This window comes from Somniosus microcephalus, unplaced genomic scaffold (assembly GCF_052327205.1).
Source record: "Somniosus microcephalus isolate GS21.2 unplaced genomic scaffold, FLI_Smic_1.0 scaffold14, whole genome shotgun sequence".
In the NCBI taxonomy this organism is placed as follows: Eukaryota; Metazoa; Chordata; class Chondrichthyes; order Squaliformes; family Somniosidae; genus Somniosus; species Somniosus microcephalus.
The window spans coordinates 1,355,754-1,368,605 of record NW_028225201.1 but is presented as its reverse complement, the minus strand read 5'-3'; positions in this window follow the sequence as shown (position 1 = coordinate 1,368,605).

The window sequence follows — 12,852 nt, the reverse complement described above, 5'->3', positions numbered from 1 at the left end:
AAGGCTATTAACTCTGGTGATGCGGAATCTGTATGGGTAGAACTGAGAAATATCAAAGGGCAGAAAATGTTAGTGGGAGTGGTAAATAGACCTCCAAACAGTAATACGGAGGTTGGGGATGGCATTAAAAGTGAAATTAGAGAAGCATGCAGTAAAGGCACAGCAGTCATCATGGGTAACTTTAATTTACATATAGATTGGGCTAACCAAATTAGTAAAAATACTGTGGAGGAGGAATTCCTAGAATGTTTACGGGATGGTTTTCTGGAACAATATGTCGAGGAACCAACCAGAGATCAGGCCATCTTAGACTGGGTATTATGTAATGAGAGAGGATTAATTAGCAATCTTGTTGTACGAGGCCCCTTGGGTCAGAGCGATCATAATATGATAGAATTCTTCATTAGGATGGAGAGTGAAGTAGTTGAATCAGAGACTAGGGTCCTGAATTTAAATAAAAGAAACTACGATGGTATGAGGCGCGAATTGGGTAGGATTGATTGGGGAATGTCAGTCAAAGAGTTGACGGTGGATAGGCAATGGCAAACATTCAAAGACCGCATGGATGAACTACAGAAGTTGTTCAACCCAGTTTGGGATAAGAATAAAACAAAAAGGGTGACTCAACCGTGGCTAACAAGGGAAATTAGGGATAGCATAAGATCCAAGGAGAGTGCATATAAATTGGCCAGAAAAAGCGGTAACCCTGAGGATTGGGAGCAGTTTAGGATTCAACAAAGGAGGACAAAGGGATTAATTAAGAAGGGGAAAATAGAAAATGAAAGTAAGCCTGCAGGGAACATAAAAACTGACTGTAAGAGCTTTTATAGATATGTGAAGAGAAAAAGGTGAGTGAAATCAAGTGTAGGTCCCTTGCAGTCAGAAGCAGGGGAAATTATAATGGGGAACAAAGAAATGGCAGACCAATTAAATGCATATTTTGGTTCTGTCTTCACAAAGGAGGACACAAATAACCTCCCAGAGATGTTGGAGAACATAGGGTCTGATGAGAGGGAGGAACTGAAAGAAATCAGTATTTGTAGGGAAATGGTGTTAGGGAAATTGACAGGATTGAAGGCCGATAAATCCCCAGGGCCTGATAATCTACATCCTAGGGTACTTAAGGAGGTGGCCCGAGAAATAGTAGATGCATTGCTGATCATCTTCCAAAATTCGCTGGAATCTGGAACTGTACCCATGGATTGGAGGGTAGCTAATGTTACCCCACTATTCAAAAAGGGGGGTAGTGAGAAAGCGGGGAATTGCAGACCGGTAAGCCTGACATAGTGGGGAAAATGCTAGAGTCCATTATAAAGGATGTAATAGCTGAGCACTTGGAAAACAGTGACAGGATCGGACAAAGTCAACATGGATTTACAAAAGGTAAATCGTGCTTGACTAATCCACTGGAATTTTTTGAGGATGTAACTGGGAAAATAGATAAGGGAGAACCAGTAGATGTGGTGTATTTGGACTTTCAAAAGGCTTTCGATAAGGTCCCGCATAAGAGATTAGCGTGTAAAGTTAAGGCACATGGGATTGGGGGCAAGGTATTGACTTGGATAGAGAACTGGTTGGCGGACAGAAAGCAGAGAGTAGGAATTAACGGGTCTTTTGCCGAGTGGCAGGCAGTGACTAGTGGGGTACCGTAGGGATCGGTCCTTGGACCCCAGCTATTCACAATATACATTAATGATCTAGATAAGGGAACTAGATGTAATATCTCCAAGTTTGCAGACGACACAAAGCTGGGTGGGAGTGTGTGCTGCGAGGAGGATACCGAGAAACTCCAGGATGATTTAGACAGGTTGGGTGATTGGGCAGAAGCGTGGCAGATGCAATATAATGTGGATAAATGCGAGTTATCCACTTTGGTGTCAAAAACAGAAAGGCAGACTATTATCTGAATGGCAATAGATTGGGAGAAGGGGAAGTGCAATGAGACCTGGGTGTCCTTGTGCACCAGTCGCTGAAGGTAAGCATGCAGGTGCAGCAGGCGGTGAATAAGGAAAATGGTATGTTGGCCTTCATAGCGAAAGGGTTTGAGTACAGGAGCAAGGATGTCCTGCTGCAGTTGTACAGGGCCTTGGTGAGACCACACCTTGAGTACTGTGTGCAGTTTTGGTCGCCTTACCTGAGGAAGGATGTTCTTGCCATGGAAGGAGTTCAGCGAAGATTCACAAGGCTGATCCCTGGGATGGCAGGAATGACATATGAGGAGAGATTGGGTCGATTGGACTTATACTCGCTGGAGTTTAGAAGAATGAGAGGGGATCTCATCGAAACTTATAAAATTCTAACAGATCTGGACAAACTAGATGCAGGTAGAATGTTCCCGATGGTCAGCGAGTCCAGAACCAGGGGTCACAGTCTAAGGATAAGGGGTAAGCCATTTAGGACAGAGATGAGGAAGAATTTCTTCACCCAGAGAGTGGTGAACCTATGGAATTCTCTACCACAGAAGGCGGTTGAGGCCAAGTCATTAAATATATTCAAGAAGGAGTTAGATATATTTCTTAGAACTAAAGGTATCAAGGGATATGGGGAGAAGGCAGGTACGGGGTACTGAGTTTGGATGATCAGCCATGATCTCATCGAATGGCGGAGCAGGGTCGAGGGGCCGAATGGCCTACTCCTGCTCCTATCTTCTATGTTTCTATGTTTCCAAAACTCCCTGGATTCAGGAAAGGTCCCAGCAGATTTGAAAACTGCTAATGTAATGCCCTTATTTAAAAAGGGAGGTAGACAAAAGGCTGGAAACTATAGACCAGTTAGCCTAACATCTGTGGTTGGTAAAATGTTGGAGTCCATTATTAAGGAAGCAGTAACAGGACATTTGGATAAGCATAATTTAATCGGACAGAGTCAGCATGGTTTTATGAAGGGGAAATCATGTTTGACAAATTTGCTCGAATTCTTTGAGGATGTAACAAACAGGGTGGATAAAGGGGAACCAGTGGATGTGGTGTATTTGGACTTCCAAAAGGCATTTGACAAGGTGCCACACAAAAGATTACTGCACAAGATAAAAAATCACAGGATTGGGGGTAATATACTGGCATGGGTGGAAGATTGGCTATCTAACAGAAAACAGAGAGTTGGGATAAATGGTTCATTCTTGGGTTGGCAATCAGTGACGAGTGGTGTTCCGCAGGGGTCGGTGCTGGGACCCCAACTCTTTACAATCTATATTAACAATTTGGAGGAAGGGACCGAGTGCAACGTATCCAAGTTTGCCGACGATACAAAGATGGGAGGGAAAGCAGTGAGTGAGGAGGACATAAAAAACCTGCAAAAGGACATAGACAGGCTAAGTGAGTGGGCAGAAATTTGGCAGATGGAATATAATGTTGGAAAGTGTGAGGTTATGCACTTTGGCAGAAAAAAATCAAAGAGCAAGTTATTATCTAAATGGAAAGAAACTGCAAACTGCTATAGTACAAAGGGATCTGGGGGCCCTGGTGCATGAAACACAGAAGGTTAGTATGCAGGTACAGCAGGTGATCAGGAAGGCCAATGGAATCTTGGCTTTTCTTGCAAGGAGGATGGAGTATAAAAGCAGGGAAGTCTTGCTTCAGTTATACAGGGTACTGGTGAGGCCACACCTGGAATACTGCGTACAGTTTTGGTTTCCATATTTAAGAAAAGACATACTTGCTCTCGAGGCAGTTCAGAGAAGGTTCACTCGGTTGATTCCGGAGATGAGGGGGTTGACTTATGAGGAAAGGTTGAGTAGGTTGGGCCTCTACTCATTGGAGTTCAGAAGAATGAGAGGCGATCTTATCGAAACATATAAGATTGTGAGGGGGCTTGATCGGGTGGATGCGGGGAGGATGTTTCCACTGATGGGTGAGACTAGAACTAGGGGGCATAATCTTAGAATAAGGGGCTGCCCTTTCAAAACTGAGATGAGGAGAAACTTCTTCACTCAGAGGGTAGTAAATCTATGGAATTTGCTACCTCAGAGAGCTGTGGAAGCTGCGACATTAAATAAATTTAAAACGGAGATAGACAGTTTCCTAGCTGATAAGGGAATTAAGGGTTATGGGAAGCGGGCAGGGAAGTGGATGTGAGTCTAGGTTCGGATCAGCCATGATCCTATTGAGTGGCGGAGCAGGCTCGAGGGGCCGTATGGCCTACTCCTGCTCCTACTTCTTATGTTCTAGGCCTGCAGACTAATGGCCCTGGATCTGGTTGCTGTGTTGCCTCTGCAACACACACCTCTGTCTTAATTGCTCCCCGTTCCAGGATGAAAGCGCACTGAATTCCTGTTAAATGCCACTCTTACCCTCACAGACAGCTGTGTCCCAGGCTGACACCTCCGAGGTGGGATCCCACTCAACTCTGCTGCCTGTAAATCCACTGAGCAGGATCTTATCAGGCACGGCAAGGGAACAAACATGAACCGTCGACGCCCTCTTTCTCCTGGTTAATGTGCTGCTCCCTCGCACTCTGCCCTAATGAACTCACTTTAATCCTCAAGGGCCTTGCCAAAAGGAAGAGCAGGAATCAAATCCTGGCATGGAGTTCTCCCAGTGAACTGGATTTCATCCTGCTCAATCTGCATGGGAAAAAGAATGGAGCTGGAATCAAACAGCACTGTTGGATGTTGCTGGTTAGTCAGAGAGCCAGGCTGGGCTTGATTTGCTTGGCCTATGTTTGGTCTGGAGATGAGCCAGGAGAACAGTCAGGGACAGCGGCAGAGTTATCTCCTGGGGCACTGATTGAATGTCCCAGTGATCTGTCAATATGAGAGAATGTTCAATGTAAGGTAAGTCCAGGACGTGAGAGGGGAGCAGATACCTGCCGCGTACAGGCCAACCGTGGGAACAAACACAGCCAGCCAGGAAACAACTGACGTGCCAGCACAAGCTTTGACATTTAAACCATGTGTTGCCAACATTCCTGCTCTTGTATTGGACGGAAAACCCGTAAGTACATAAAAAGCTGAGGGGGAAATTTAATGGTTGATAGGACGAACAAACATAAGAAATAGGAGCAGGAGTCGGCCACTCGGCCCCTCGAGCCTGCTCCGCCATTCAATAAGATCGTGGCCGATCTGATTACTCCACATTCCCGCCTACCCCCGATAAACTCTCACCCACTTGCTTATAGAGTCATAGAGTTATGCAGCACAGAAAGAAACCCTTCGGCCCATCGTGTCCGTGCCGGCCATCAAGCCCTGTCTATTCTAATCCCATTTTCCAGCACTTGGTCCATAGCCTTGTATGCTATGGCATTTCAAGTGCTCACCTAAATGCTTCTTGAATGTTGTGAGGGTTCCTGCCTCTACCACCCTTTCAGGCAGTGAGTTCCAGATTCCAACCACCCTCTGGGTGAAAAAGTTTTCCTCAAATCCCCTCTAAACCTCCTGCCCCTTACCTTGAAACTATGCCCCCTGGTTATTGACCCCTCTACTAAGGGGAAAAGTTCCTTTCTATCTACCCTATCTATGCCCCTCATAATTTTGTACACCTCAATCAGGTCCCCCATCAGCCTTCTCTGCTCCAAGGAAAACAACCCCAGCCTGTCCAGTCTCTCTATAACTGAAACGCTCCAGCCCAGGTAACATCCTGGTGAATCTCCTCTGCACCCTCTCAAATGCAATCACATCCTTCCTATAGTGTGGCGACCAGAACTGCACACAGTATTCCAGCTGTGGCCTAACTAGCGTTTTGTACAGCTCCATCATAACCTCCCTGCTCTTATATTCTATGCCTCGACTAATGAAGGTAAGTATCCCATATGCCTTTTTAACCACCTTATCTTTCTGCCCTGCTGCCTTCAGGGATCTATGTACATGCACACCAAGGTCCCTCTGACCCTCTGTCCTTCCTAGGGTACTACCATTCATTGTGTATTCCCTTGCCTTGTTAGTCCTCCCAAAATGCATCACCTCACACTTTTCAGGGTTAAATTCCATTTGTCACGTTCTGCCCATCTAACCAACCCATCTATATCGTCCTGTAGCCTGAGGCTTCCCTCCTTGCTATTTACTACTCCACCAATTTTCGTGTCATCTGCGAACTTGATGATCATACCAGCTACATTCATATCTAAATCATTAATGTACACTACAAACAGCAAAGGGCCCAGCACCGATCCCTACGGTACACCACTGGACACAGGCTTCCAGTCACAAAAACAACCTTCGACCATCACCCTCTGCCTCCTGCCACAAAGCCAATTTTGGATCCAATGTGCCAAATTGCCCTGGATCCCATGGGCTCTTACCTTCTTGACCAGTCTCCCGTGCGGGACTTTGTCAAAAGCCTTAATGAAGTCCATGTAGATTACATCAACTGCATTACCCTCATCCACACACCTAGTCAACCCCTCGAAAAATTCAATGAAATGGGTTAGACATGATCTCCCCCTGACAAAGCCATGCTGACTATCCTTGATTAATCCTTGCCTCTCCAAGTGGAGGCTAATTTTGTCCATCAGAATTTTTTCCAATAATTTCCCTACCACTGATGTTAGGCTCACTGGCCTGTAATTCCCTGGTTTATCCCTACTACACTTCTTGAATAATGGTACTACATTAGCTGTCCTCCAGTCCTCTGGCACCTCCCCTGTGGCCAGAGAGGTTCTGAAAATTTGTGTCAGAGCCCCTGCAATCTCCTCCCTTGCCTCACACAGCAGCCTGGGATACATCTCGTCTGGGCCTGGGGATTTATCCACTTTTAAGCCCGCTAAAACCGCTAGCACCTCCTCCCTCTCAATATTAGTTTGTTCAAGTATATCACAATCCCCTTATCAAGAATCTATCTACCTCTGCCTTAAAAATATTCAAAGACTCTGCTTCCTCCGCCCTCTGAGGAAGAGAGTTCCAAAAACTCACAACCCTCTGTGAGAAAAAATGTCTCCTCATCTCTGTCTTAAATGGGCGACCTCATATTTTTAAACAGTGACCCCTAGTTCTAGATTCTCCCACAAGAGGAAACATCCTCTCCACATCTGCCCTGTCCAGACCCCTCAGGATCTTATATGTTTCAATCAAGTCACCTCTTACTCTTCTAAACTCCAGCGGATACAAGCCTAGCCTGTCCAACCTTTCCTCATAAGACAACCCGCCCATTCCAGGTATTAGTCTAGTAAACCTTCTCTGAACTGCTTCCAACGCATTTACATCCTTCCTTAAATAAGGAGACCAATACTGTACACAGTACTCCAGATGTGGTCTCACCAATGCCCTGTATAACTGAAGCATCACCTCCCTACTTTTGTATTCAATTCCCCTCGCAATTAACGATAACATTCTATTAGCTTTCCTAATTACTTGCTGTACCTGAATACTAACCTTTTGCGATTCATGCACTAGGACACCCAGATCCCTCTGCATCTCAGAGCTCTGCAATCGCTCACCATTTAGATAATTTACTTCATTTTTTATTCTTCCTGCCAAAATGGACAACTTCACATTTTCCCACATTATACTCCATTTGCCAGATCTTTGCCCACTCACTTAATCTATCTATAACCCTTTGTAGCCTCCTTATGTCCTCTTCACAATTTACTTTCCTACCTATCTTTGTGTCATCAGCAAATTTAGCAACCATACCTTCGGTCCCTTCATCCAAGTCATTTATATAAATTGTAAAAAGTTGAGGCCCCAGCACTGATCCCTGTGGCACACCACTCATTACATGTTGCCAATCAGAAAATAACCCATTTATGCCTACTCTCTGTTTCCTGTTAGCTAGCCAATCTTCTATCCATGCCAATATGTTACCCCCAACACCATGAGCTTTTATTTTCCACAATAACCTTTGATGTGGCAACTTATCAAATGCCTTCTGGAAATCTAAGTACAGTACATCCACCAGTTCCCCTTTATCCATAGCACATGTTACTTCCTCAAAGAACTCCAATAAATTGGTTAAACATGATTTCCCTTTCACAAAACCATGTTGACTCTGCCTGATTATCTTGAACTTTTCTAAGTGCCCTGCTATCTTTTCTCAGGCAGTCTCTTGGAACCGAGGATGACACTAAAAATGAGTTCGCAGGTGACTGATGAGTCCAATGCGGGACCTACAGTCTCTGTCACAGGTGGGAGAGATGATGGTTCAAGGGGCGGGTGGGTGGGGTGCTTGGGTTGATGTGCGCTCCTTCAGCTGTTTGCGCTTGGCTTCCGCTTGCTCCCGGCAAAGAGACTCGAGGTTTACGGCGCCTTCCCGGATGCTTCTCCCCCACTTTGTGCGGTCTTGGGCCAGGGATTCCCAGGTGTCGGTGGGGATGTTACACTTTTTCAAGGAGGCTTTGAAGGTGTCCTTGAAGCGTTTCCTCTTCCCACCTGGGGCTCTCTTGCCGTGTCAGAGCTCCGAGTAGAGCGCTTGTTTTGGGAGTCTCATACCGGGCATGCGGAGCATGTGACCCATCCATCGGAGCTGATCGAGCGTGGTCAAAGCTTCGATGCTGGGGATGTTTCCCTGAGCGAGAACACTGATGTTGGTGCGCCTATCCTGCCAATGGATTTGCAGGATCTTGCGGAGGCAGCATTGGTGGTACCTCTCCAGTGCTTTGAGGTGCCTGCTGTACATGGTCCATGTCTCTGAAGCATACAGGAGGGCGGGTATCACTACTGCCCTGTAGACCATGAGCTTAGTGCTGGGTTTGAGGTCCTGGTCTTCAAACACTTTTCTTCAGGTGACTGAAAGCTGCACTGGCACACTGAGGGCGGTGTTGGACTGCTATAACGCCTTTAATAATAGCTTCTAACATCTTCCCTGGGACAGATGTTAAGCTAACTGGCCTGTAGTTTCCTGCTTTTTGTCTCCCTCCCTTTTTGAATAAAGGAGTTGCATTCGCTATTTTCCAATCTAATAGAACCTTCCCCGAATCTAGGGAATTTTGGAAAATTAAAACTAATGAATCAACTATCTCACCAGCCACTTCTTTTAAGACCCTAGGATGAAGTTCATCAGGATCCGGGGACTTGTCAGCCCGCAGCTCCAACAATATGCTCAGTACCACTTCCCTGGTGATTGTAATTTTCTTGAATTCCTCCCTCCCTTCCATTTCCTGATATCCAGCTATTTCTGGGATGTTACTTGTATCCTCTATAGTGAAGACCGATGCAAAATACCTGTTCAATTCAACTGCCATCTCCTTATTTTCCATTATTAACTCCCCAGACTCACTTTTTATAGGACCAATGCTCACTTTGTTAATACGATAGCAAAATACTGCAGATGCTGGAAATCCGAAATAATAACAGAAAATGCTGGAAAAACTCAGCAGGCCAGGCAACATCCGTGGACAGAAATTAGAGTCGATGTTTCGGGTTGAAACCCTTTTTCAAAACTGGAAAGGAAATGAAATAGATCGAAGGCCGGGCTGCGATAGAACAAAAGAAGTAAAAGAGACATTAAGAGGTATTCAAAACCAGACGAGATGGTAATAGGACAGTGGAGACAAAAGACAGCTGAGATTAGGTGTGAAGTGTATTGGCAGGATAAGCGACAGCTGCCATGTGGGAGAGAGAAGAGAGAAAAAAGGAAAGGTGGGGGGGAAGGGAAGACCCAAAATAAAGGGGTGGGAAAATAAAATCAGTAAAAATGTAATGGGGGCCGAGGTTATGATCTGAAATTGTTGAACTCGATATAGATTGTTAACTCTTCTTTTTAAAATATCTACAGAAACTCTTACTATCTGTTTTTATATTTCTAGCCAGCTTTCTCTCATACTCTAATTTTTCTCTCCTTATTAATCTTTTAGTCATTCTTTGCTGTTTTTATATTCTGTCCAATCTTCTGACCTGCCACCCATCTTTGCGCAGTTATATGCTTTTTCTTTAAGTTTCATATTATCTTTAACTTTTTTAGTTAACCACGGATGGTGGGTCCCCCCCCCTTGGAATTTTGCTTTCTCATTGGAATGTATATATTCTGTGTATTCTGAAATATCCCCTTAAATGTCTGCCACTGCCACTCTATTGACCTGTCCCTGAACCTAATTTGCCCGTTCACTTTAGCTGGCTCTGCTTTCATGCCCTCAGAATTGCCCTTATTTAAGTTTAAAATACTAGTCTTGGACCCACTCTTCTCTCCCTGAAACTGAATGTAAAATTCAATCATATTATGATCGCTGCTACCTAGGGGCGCCTTCACTATGAGGTCATTAATTAATCCTATCTCGTTGCACAATACCAGGTCTAGTATAGCCTGCTCTCTGGTTGGCTCCAGAACGTGCTGTTGTAAGAAACTATCCCGAAAACATTCCATGAACTCCTCATCTAGGCTACCTTTGCCCATCTGATTTTTCCAGACTATATGTAGATTAAAATCCCCCATGATTATTGCCGTACCTTTCTGACAAGCTCCCATTATTTTTTCCTTTATTCTCCATCCTACCATGTGGTTACTGTTAGGGGGCCTGTACACCACTCCCACAAGTGACTTCTTGCCTTTATCATTTCTCATTTCTACCCAAACTGCTTCTACATCCTGGTTTCCTGAACTTAGGTCATCCCTCTCTATTGTGCTAATACCATCATTAATTAACAGAGCCACCCCTCCACCTTTTCCTAGCTTCCTGTCCTTCCTAAATGTCATGTACCCTTCAATATTCAGGTCCCAATCTCTGTCATCCTGCAGCCATGTTTCTGTAATGGCTATCAGATCGTACTTATTTATTTCTATTTGCACTATCAGACCATCTGTTTTGTTTCACATGCTTCGTGCATTCAGATGCAGAGCCTTTAGTTTTGTCCTTTTATTATTTTTGGAACCTCTAGCCTTAACTGTTGATTTACTCTTAATTTATATTCTCTATCCCGTCCTGTCACGGTCTGTTTATCATTTCCCATATTAATACCTTTCTCTATTGCCTTGTCTCTACTCTTTGATTTACCACATTCTTCCCAAATTTGATCCCTTGCCCCCACTATTTAGTTTAAAGCCCTCTCTACTGCCCTAGTTATACGACTCGCCAGAACACTGGTCCCAGCACGGTTCAGGTGAAGACCATTCCAACGATACAGATCCCACTTTCCCCAGTGTGGTGCCAGTGCCCCAGGAATCGAAACCCATTTCTCCTACACCAGTCTTTGAGCAATGCATTCATCTCTCTAATTTTATTTACCTTATGCCAAATTGCTCGTGGGTCAGGTAATAATGCAGACATTGTTACCCTTGAGGTTCTGCTTTTTAATTTAGCCCCTAGCTGCTCATACTCCCTCAGCAGAACCTTTTTCCTGGTTCTACCTATGTCGTTGGTACCTACGTGGACCACGACCACTGGCTCCTCCCCCTCCCACTGCAAGTTCCTCTCCAGCCCAGAGTAGATGTCCCGAACCCTGGCACCGGGCAGGCAACACAGCCGTCTGGACTCTTGCTCTTGGCCGCAGCGAACTGTATCTATCCCCCTGTCTCTGCTATCCCCTATTACCACTACATTCCTATTAGCTCCCCCCACTTGAATGGCTTCCTGTACCTCGGTGCCATGGTCAGTTTGCTCATCCACCCTGCAGCCACTGCTTTCATCCATACAGGCCGCAAGAACCTCAAACCTGTTGGACAATTGCAAAGGCTGAGACTCCTCCACCTCCTGGGTCCCCATACCTGCCTCACTCGCAGTCACACCCTCCTGTCCCTGACCACTGACCAAATCAGAAGACCCGATCCTAAGGGGCGTGACTGCCTCCTGGAATAAAGTGTCCAGGCAACTTTCCCCCTTGTAGGGGGTGGTGTGTGTGGTCAGCTTTGCCTCTGACTGCCTGAGCGGTTCGAATCGCTCCCACTCCCTTGGTTCTAGACCTTGGGCTTATTTGGGGGATGTAATGAAATTGCAGCAGACAACTGAGTTGGTGAAAAGAACTTGGATTTTATTTGAGGCAAGAAAATATACACAACACAATAATCTTATCACTCTAAAAGGGGGAACACTTCGGAATATGCGAGGGAGAACAACAATAGACAGAATACTTCACCCCTCCCAATCCCACTACACTAACTAAGTTGGACTCCAGAGGACCAGGGATAATGCTCACCAAACGACTTCTTTTGACAGTTGTAGAGGTTTGTGATTTCGGGGTTCTCTAGGTGTGGCGGTTGGGGCCTGCCGTACCCCGGACACGGTAGAAGACTTCACCTGCATTGCTGTTTCAGTCTCCGCGTGTCCGCTGATGCGGTCAGGTGCATATTGGATCTATCGGGTAAGTACCCAATTTCTTTTGGTCAGAAGTAGGGTCTAGCGTCTTTTCATCAAATCTTACCCAGGGGTAAGTCAGAATAGTTTGTACAGTGGAAACAAACTTGCGAATCTTCGGTTTCTTCCAGGTTGGTTTCTTGTCGGTCGCGGTGGCCCAATATTAACTAGTTGCTGGTAATATTTTTGGTTGTTTGTTTCTTGGGGCCTTTGGTTGCCGTGAGGCATTCGATGATGTCTTCTCCTGGCTCGGACTCTGGATACTTTTGTGAATTGACGTGGATTTTGAAGTCCTCTTCTTCTTCTCTTCTACACGAGCCGTGCTGCATCGAACGGGCCGAAACCGAACTGCTATCTTCTTCCGGACTGTACTGAACTGAACTCCTTGACCGAACGAACCGACTCACTAACCAACTGAAAAAGTAGGCCCCAATTATACCGTTTGAGGCCTTGTTTACCTGCCCGCCAAATCTTCTCTGGCCCATTGTCCATTTTGGTGGGCTCGTTAACATTAATAGTTTTTGAATTCTTTAACGGGTTTTGAGCTGGTCCCATCTATCTTAATTGGTTGGTGTGAATTAGTTTCGGGATGGTCCATCGAAACCTAAATTGGCTTTAAATGACTGTTTAATCTGTGGTTTGATTAGTAAGATTTGTCTTTTCCTGCTGGGGTCAGGGTCCCTTTTGTTAGTCAGTGGC